Consider the following 9326-nt stretch of genomic DNA (forward strand, 5'->3'; position numbering starts at 1 on the left):
TTTCTCCAGGTCCTCTTTCAGTACCCTATAGGCTCTTGTCATTGAATGTAAACTGGGTCAGTTTGTTTAATCGGAAAATGCGCCATATTAGCAGCAGTCCACAGCGGCCTGGCTCGCTTCAGCTCTGTTTTGCCTGCTCTATCCACTATATCCCTTGACCCTTTTGACATTAGTGACCACTTTGGAGGGGAGGGCGGGGTGGGCGGTGGGGAAATAGATTTGTGTTTTTCATTTCTATGGAGTCAACCTCAGCAGTTCTGCTGGGCAACCCACTTGCTCTGCACAGCAGCAAGGTGCCTCATGACATTCCATTGTGTGTCAAGTGCGAGAGGGAGAGAAGTTCCTGACTGGTAGCACAGAACTTCGGTATTTACTGAAAAAAGAGACACGCTGTCGAAGATTCAGGACAGACGCAAGAATACCAAATTTCAAAGCTTGCATCAATTTATTTTGCCTGAGCAAAGGGTGATGACCCACTTGTCAACCAATCAGCGCCCTTTTCTCACGCAGTATAAATTGTTGCTCCCTTTGAAGTTTGGTGTTCTTGCGTCTGTCCTGATGAGTACAAGATGAAAAGCTTTGACGGCGTGTCTTTTTTTTCTCAGCAATACTTGAATTCCTGATTTTTGTTTCGTGCATCCAGTGAATTCATTTCAGGCTTAACAGACATGGGAGAGGGTTCAGAGGAGATTTACTAGGGATTGTACCAGGGTTAATGGACCTTCTGTTACGTGGCAAGACTACCGAAGCCGGGAGTGTTCACTTTAGGACAGAACAAGTTAAACGGAGACTTGATAGAGATGATTTGAGGCAATTATCAAAAGAACTAGAACTAGAGGGGAAATGAGAATTTCTTTTAACACTGTGTTGTCATGATCTGGAATGCACGGTGTGAGAGGGCGGTGGGGACAGATTCAATCGTAACTCTCAAAGGGGAATTGGATAAATACTTGAAGGGGGGAAAACATTGCAGGGATATGAGGAAAGAACCAGGGTGTGGGACTAATTGGATAACTTTTTTTTTAAAAAAAGCTGGTACAGGAACGATGGGCTGCATGGCCCCCTCCTGTGCTATGTTGTCCTATGATGCTACTACAATTATGGAAGCAGTAAGATCCCACAAACAGCAGCGAGATGAGTGAAGTGAGCTAGGAGCTAGGAGACGAGTGAAGTGAGCTAGGAGTGCGAAGTCATGCAATGGGGAAACTTTACAGAATGGAGGACTGATCTTGCATTCCTGTAGCATCTTTCTTGACCTCAGGGCATCGCAGAGTGCTTCATGGCCAGTGAAGTCCTACAGCGTAGTCACTGTTGTGAGGTAGAAAACACGGCAGCCAATTTGCGCACAGCATGCTCCCACAAGAAGCAATGAGAACATGACCAGATAACCTGACTTTAGGTGTTGGTGGAGAGGATAAATATCAGCCAAGACACCAGGGAGTTTTTTTGCAATAGTGCAGTGGGAGAAGCAGGGTTCTGGCTTAGTGTTTCATCTGATGGTAGTTTGGACCGTGCAGCTCTAACCCAGTACTCCAGTGGAGTGTCAGCCTGGACTTTGTACTCTGGGTTCCAGTCACACTGTGGAAACCGCAATTTCCTGGCTCAGAGGTGAGAGCCACTGAGTCATAGCTGACACTGACAGAAAGTTCCTGTGATCAGAATTATCTCAAATATTTCAGAGGTTATAGCTACTGGGAAAGATTGAACAGGCCGGGGCTCTTCTATTAGCTGTCTTTACGGAATCACAAAATCGTTACGGTGCAAGAGGAGGCCATTCGGCCCATCGAGTCTGCACTGGCTCTCTGAGCATTTTAACTTGGTGCCAATCTCCTGCCTTTTCCCTGCAAACCCTGCACGTTGTTTCCATTTAGATAATCATCCAATTGTCTTTTGAGAAAGGAGTGACCTGGCGGAGACCCTAATGATTTTTGAAAGGGTTTGGTGAGGGTCGGTCTGGAGAAGGAGTTTCCACTTGGGGGAGACCGAAACTTGGGGACATAAATGTAAGATCGGCGCTAATAAATCCAATAAGGAACACAGGAGGAACTTCTTTACCTGGAGAGCGGTTGCCGTTTTGAACTCGCTACCACAGGGAATGGTTGAGGTGAATAGCATCGATGTATTTAAAGGGAAGCAGGACAAACACAAGGAAAAAGGAATAGGAAGATATGCTGACTAGGTGTGATGAAGTAGGGGTGGGAGGAGGCTGTGTGGAGCATAAATACCAGCAGGGCCGAATGGCCTGTTTCTGAGCTGTGTTCCATCAATGGTTACTTCGCAGGCAGTTGCAGTGACTGCTTTTGTGCGCAGCGCGATCCCACAAACAGTAGTGAGGCCAGCGATTCAAGCTGGCCGTACTCAGTTACTCTAGCCGTACTGGGCTAAAGTGCATCTCCACAAATACGCACTTTAAAAAGCAAAAGCCTGTGGCTTCTGCAGCGCCTTTCCGTGTTTGCAAGGGATGATTGAAAACTCATTAGCTGGATTGCTCGTTGAAGTGCTGCAGCAGCTAATTTACATGAAGCGAGGTCCCACAAACAGGCATGAGCAGTTAACCTTTGTGTGATTTAATTTGGTGCTGTTGGTTTGAGGAGTGCATGTGCACAGATTGACTCAAGACACTGTTTACAATCTGTAATTGGTGAACAGCTGGGACCCGCCTGTTCTCACACTTGTCATACTGGGTGCAGGCTTGAGGATATTAGATATTACGGACTGTAAGATGATAACTTTGTGAAAGTGGTCACAAACCCGGTTAAAATGGGGGCTGCAGCATAATGTGGCTCTGGACATTTAAACTGTGGACAGTGTTCGATTCTCTGGCCACTATTTAGTCAAACATGGGACCTGAATAAGGGAACTTTGCAGCCACCCTGTGAAGCTTAAACATCTGATTGTTTAAGGATGAACCAACATTTGTAGAATATGGGATCTCTAGACTGTTGGTCTTGGAGTGCCACATTGAACATGGGAGATTATTTGACCTCCAGTCGGGGCAAAGATAAGAGTGAGTGACCATTTTCAATTGCTATTGTATCTTGGTGGTCTGGACCCCAGAAGTGTGAACCCTGCAGGCATGTGACTGAAACTAACTTTCGGGGACTGCAGTTTAAAATATCTTGAACAAAGCAAATCCGGCAGAGAAACATCTGAAACAGCTGAGACATCATAGTTGAAAGTCTCCTGATGTAGCCAAAGTACTGTACTTGTTCCAGACTAAGTCCACCTTAAAATCAATCTCCTGGCTATTCATCTACAAGAGGCTTTTCAGCTGCATGAGAATTGCCTGATTCTAAAAGACTTTCACTCCAACTAAAGTATCAACTTAACTAAGAAGACATCAGACCTGCATCGACATAGGGACTGAGTTATAAATTCTATTTTTATAATTAACGGCTTTAACTACACCTGTATCTAATCTTTGCTGGTGTGATAGTATAAGTGAGGCAAGTGATTGAGACACTGCATTTCAAACATCCAGGGCAGGTGTGTGGTAATAAATAACCTCCTTTATCTTTAAAATCACCAAAAAACCTGCTGCTGGAATTTTATTTTAAATGGGGATAAATCACTCTGCAGGTAAGGAAATCCACACACCTTACACACAAACATATAGGTTATGGACTGGAAGGGACTACACACATTCTGTCCGTAACACTCCCAAAATTTGGGAGCGGAATGGGTGGGGTTTAAACTCTTGCGTCTCTAAATATTTTAAACACTATGCATTTTTGGAAGTTTGAGAAAAAGGTTGTTATTCTTTTATTTGTTCAAGGGATGTGGGTGTCGCTAGCAAGGCCAGCATTTGTTTCCCATCCCTAATTGCCCTCGAGAAGGTGATGGTGAGCTGCCTTCTTGAGCCACTGTTGTCCATGTGGTGCAGGTACACCCACCGTGCTGATCAGGAGGGTGTTCAAGGGTTTTGACCCAGCGACAATGAAGGAACGATGATATATTTCCAAGTCAGGGTGACGTGTGGCTTGGCAGGGAACTTGCAGGTGGCGGTGCAGCCGCTGCCCTTGTCCTTCGAGGTGGTAGAGGTCTTGGGTTTGGAAGGTGCTGTTGAAGAACCTTGATGAGTTGCTGCAGTGGATCTTGTGGATGGTACACACGGCTGCCACTGTGTGTTCGTGGTGGAGGGAGTGAACGTTTAAGGTGGTGGATGAGATTCTGATCAAGCGGGCTGCTTTGTCCTGGATGGTGTTGAGCTTCTCGAGTGTTGTTGGAGCTGCACTCATCCAGGCAATTGGAGAGTATTCCGCCACACTCCTGACTTGTGTGTTGTAGATGATAGGCAGGCTTTGGGGAGTCAGGAGGTGAGTTACTCACGGCAGGATTCCTAGCCTCTGACTTGTTCTTGTGGCCTCAGTATTTATATGGCTAGTCCAGTTCAGTTTCTGGTCAATGGTAATTCCCCAGGATGTTGATGGTTGGGGATTCAGTGATGGTAATGCCATTGAATGTTATGGGAAGATGGTTAGATCCTTTGTTCAGCACTTGGATGACATGAATGTTATTACGTGCAGCATAGCATTACAGCGAATTTACAATGCTGGCCAGCTGGTTTATGTTCCATAGTAGCTTTCTCCCACTCCTCCTCATCTCACCCTGTCAGCATAACCTTTTGCTCCTTCTTCCTCTTGTGTGTTTTTCTGGTTTTCCCCCATAAGTGCCTCAATGCTATTTGCCTCAACTACACCTCGTGGTAACAAGTTCCATCACACTCTCTGAGCAAAGACGTTTCTCCTATATTCATTATTGGGTTTATTAGCGACCTTCTTGTATTTGGGACCGGACTAGTTGCAGTCATTACTGCTGCTGGTATTGAAGTGAAGTAATGTGGAACTACAGGGGTAATCGTGCAGTCTGTTGCTCCCTTTAGAAAGCAGGGCTCTCCGAAACTGCATTTTGGAAAAATTGCAGGTTTTTGGAATTCCTCTCTCCCAGGAGCACTGGGTCAAGGAATCACCTTCTAAACTGAAGCGAAGCATGGAGGAGTAGGAGGTCTTGTGGCGCGGTGGTAGTGTCCCTACCCCTGGGCCAGAAACTCTGGCTGAAGTCTCACTTCAGGACTCGATGGCCATAGCAGATGTGTCCACATTGTTGATTCATCAGCCTGTCAATCTTTCAGACAGTAAGAGCAGGAGAGTTTCCTGATCAGCCATACTGCAGACGGCAAAAGCAAACCACTGCTTTGCCGGGCATAATCATGGAACAATCTGAAGGAAGTCCTTGGGTCACCAATGCCCTCTTAGGCCATGGTACCTGAAGGAGAGGGAGGCACATGAAGTTCTCCTGGTGTACTGGCCAACATTCCTTCCTTAATCAACACCACCTCGACACCCACCCAACTAATTGGTATTCTATCTATTATTGTTTGTGGGACCTTGCCGGTTGCAAATTTGTTGCCATATTTGCCTATATAACAGCAACTACACTTTAGAAGAAATTCATTGCATTAGGGCATGTTTTTCCCCCCCTCCTTGAGGTGGGCTTGTACTGTGCTCCTCAATCAGAAATATCAGTACCCCACATTATAATGACACACCCCTCTCCTGATTTATCACCTCATTTCTTCATTTCTTTTCCTCCTCCCCATTCTCTTGCCACTATCCCAAACAAATGTAGGAACAGCAGGAGGCCACTCAGTCCCCAGAGCCTGTTCTGCAATTCAGTTGGATCATGGCTGATCTATACCGAAGACTCCATATATCCACCTTGGTTCTGTATCTCTAAATACCCTGACCTAACAATTTATCAACCCCCCCAGTTGACCTTGCCTGCCAGCCCTCAGTATTTTGGGAGAGCGAGTTCCAGATTTCCACTACACTTTGTGGAAGAGATGCTTCCTGACATCAACCCTGAATGGCCTAGGTTATGCCCCCATGTTTTTGGACTCATCCAGCAGAGGGTCACATTTTCCCTCTGTCTGCCTTATCTCAATTACTCAACTTCAACACCTGGAATCAAAGCAAAAACATAAAATGCCGGAAAAACTCAGCAGGTCCAACAGCATCTGTGGGGAGAAAAAAAGAGTTAACGTTTCGAGTCCTTATGACTCTTCTTCAGAGCAGAATCAAAGAATGGTTTCAGCGGACAAGGAGGCCATTGGCCCTATCATATCCAAGCTGGCTCTAAACAAGAACAACTCAGCTAGTCCCACTCCCCTGTCCTTTCCCTGTAGCCCTGTGAACTTTTTTCTCTTCAGTTCCTTACCCAATTCTCTATTGATTGACCCTGCTTCAACCTCACTCTGAGGCAGTGCACTCCAGATCCTAAGCACTCGCTGTGTGTGTGTGTGTGTGTGTGTGTGTGAAATCTCTATCAAATCTCCCCTCGACTTCTCTAGCGAGTAAAGTCCCAACTCCTCTAATCTATCTTCATAACTGAAGTTCCTTAGCTACAGAACTATTCTCATGAATCTTTTCTGCACTTTCTCCAATGCCTTTGCGTCTTTCCTAAAGTGCGCAGCCCAGAATTGAACACATATGAGCATATGAACATACAAAATAGGAGCAGAAGTAGGCCATTCGGCCCCTCGAGCCTACTCCATCATTCATTAAGATCATGACTGATCTGTTTGTGTTTCAAATTCCGCATTCCCCTCTACCCCTGATAACTTTTGATGCTCTTGCCTAACAAGAATCTATCAATACTCCAGTTGACACGATACTCTAGTTGAGGCTGAACCAGTGTTTAATAGAGATTCACCATAACTTCCTTGCTTTTTGTATTCTATACCTCTATTTATAAAGCTCGGGATCCCTTATGCCTTTTCAACCACTCTTTCAACCTGCCCTGCCATCCTCAATGATTTGTGCGCATATACCCGCAGATCCCTCTGCTCCTGCAGCCTCCACTGGGGGAACAGTATCCATTGTTTCCTTGTTGTTCCTACCAGAGTGAATCACTTCACACTTTCTGCATCGAATTTCATTGACCACAGGTCCGCCCATTCCATCAGCCTGTCTATGTCCTCTTGAAGTCTATCACTGCCCTCAAAGTTCACACAATTTGTGTCATCTGCAAATTTTGAAATTGTGCCCTGCTCACCTATACTCTCAATTTGAATCAAGTAACAGGCAAAGTTTCAATTAAAGATACATCTACATGTTTGGAAGTTTTAATTAAAATGTAATTTTTGGGCCCCCAGCTGATCTAGTGTATGTGTGTGTTTTTGTTTTGTAACTGGGATGTGCACTCATATTCCTCCTGATTGATGTCTCTGTCCTTGGTGCCAGCTCCCTGACATGAGCTTAGAGGCATTTCTAGCTGCTGACCACTCTTCACCAATTGTCAACTTGAGGCTAAGGGTCAAGGGTGTGATTGATGAAGTGCTGGGACCCATTCTGAATCTGCTTGGTGCTGATACTGCCTTGACAGACCTGAGAATGGGGTTGGGTGCTGAATATCGATTGTTCATTTCTCCAGCATTATCCAGAGACTCGCACACAAAATTTGAATGAATACTAAAACTTTGAAAGATAATTTTCAACTTTGTTTTGGCTCGTCAGTCAGGGACGTGGGAATTCCCCATTTTGGAAATCTGACCTGCATCAGTCACTTCTAGGTTGTGTGCTGAATAAAACTCCCTCTACACTCTTCCAGTGTGGGGCCCTCCAAACCGGAGTGTGCCAGTATGCCATTTTTCCCCACTCCTGGGCCAGCTGTCTGGGAGTGAGATTGCCGGTTTGTCACTGTTGGCTGTGGTTCCATTAGCAGCATTCGAGCCTCCAAGTTAGAAGGGTTCAAGTCCCATTTTGGAGACTTGGTCATAAAAATCTTAGATTGACATTCATGCACTGTCGGAGGAGGCATCATTCAGATGAGATGTTAAACCAAGTTCCCGTAGAGATAAAAGATCCCATGACACAGCAATGGCAGGAGTTTCTGGGAGTAATTTGGGGGAGACAGCAAAAATTCATCCCTAGGAAGAAGAAGCATACTAAAGGGAGGACGAGGCAACCATGGCTGACAAGGGAAGTCAGGGACAGCATAAAAGCTAGAGAGAAAGCATACAATGCGGCGAAGAGCAGTGGGAAACCAGGGGATTGGGAAGCCTACAAAGACCAACAGAGGGCAACTAAAAAAGAAATAAGGAGGGAGAAGATTAAATACGGGGTAAACTAGCCAGTAATATAAAAGAAGATTGCAAGAGTTTTTTTAGATATATAAAGGGTAAGAGAGAGGCAAAAGTAGACATTGGGCCGCTGGAAAATGACGCTGGAGAAGTAGTAGTGGGGTTAGAAAGGCACGATATAAATGCCAATTCTTTCTTTCTTGGGTCCATGCCCACTAGGTTAGTAGGTAAGAACTCCCAAACTCAGCATAGTCAACAGATTATGTCCCATTGTGATTTTAGCCCTGCCCCAGAGGGGAAAGGAGTAGTGTGCGTTAACCCACTAGATCACGCTAACCCCTACGATATTTCTTTAAACCTAAAGCAAGAGGAATGTGTTGGCAAAGAGCCAGTTAACTACTAATCTTGCTTTATTTTTGCGTCTCACTTAATCAGAGAGGGAAAGAAATAAATCTTATTTCAGAAGTGTCTGTCCCTGTGTCCACATCTGCCTGTGTGTGGCTCTGTTTCATGCATTTGCAGTTTGCCACTGCCCTTCTTTCTGGTCTTCTGGTCCTCTGCTCACCAAGTGCCTTGGTGAGACCGCACCTGGAGGTTTGGCGTACAGGAAAGATGTACTTGTGTTATGATATGGCAGGTAGTAATTGCCGGGCTGACCAAATCCCAAAGGGAAACTTGGCCAAGCTATCACAACGATTTCCAATTTGTATTTTCATTATGAGAAGGTATGTGCACTGAAGTGAGAAGTAAAGATTCCACTACCACTTTTGGAGTTTTTAAATATGAAATTAAAACATTTATTAACAAAAGAAAAGAAAACTTAAACACAAAAGATTGTAGTTACACAGTTAAATTTAGTCTTACAATATTTCTCAAAAGATTTCTACTTAGCTAGACTCACAAATAAACATCTTTTCCCAGTCAACACTCCGATACATTCTTAATCTATCTAACAACCTGTAATATTACCACAAAGCATCCACTGTTGCTATAAGGGAGGTAATTCACAGCTTCCCTCTTACTCTCACTCAACAATGGAAATTCCAAGGCTTTTAACAAAAACTTGTTTTCTGGAACAAGCAAGCACTTTGATGGGGTGGCCAGAGGCTGCTTTTCATAAGTTTGTCTTCGCACAGCCCACCTTTCAAGATCTCACATGGCCATTCACCATACAGCTTTCAATCTTTCTTTAAATATATTTTCTCCAACTTTTGATCTTTAAAACCCCAATGTTTTAAACTTTCTT

The 9326-nt window shown here is 44.7% G+C and overlaps 1 protein-coding gene across 1 annotated transcript in view; it reads left to right on the top strand.

The window, feature by feature from the left end:
- zbtb47b (zinc finger and BTB domain containing 47b) overlaps positions 1 to 9326 on the top strand; it is a 254214-nt gene that overhangs the window by 17470 nt on the left and 227418 nt on the right. The window lies entirely within an intron of this gene.

Source organism: Cetorhinus maximus, chromosome 3 (assembly GCF_964194155.1).
Source record: "Cetorhinus maximus chromosome 3, sCetMax3.hap1.1, whole genome shotgun sequence".
Lineage (NCBI taxonomy): Eukaryota > Metazoa > Chordata > Chondrichthyes > Lamniformes > Cetorhinidae > Cetorhinus > Cetorhinus maximus.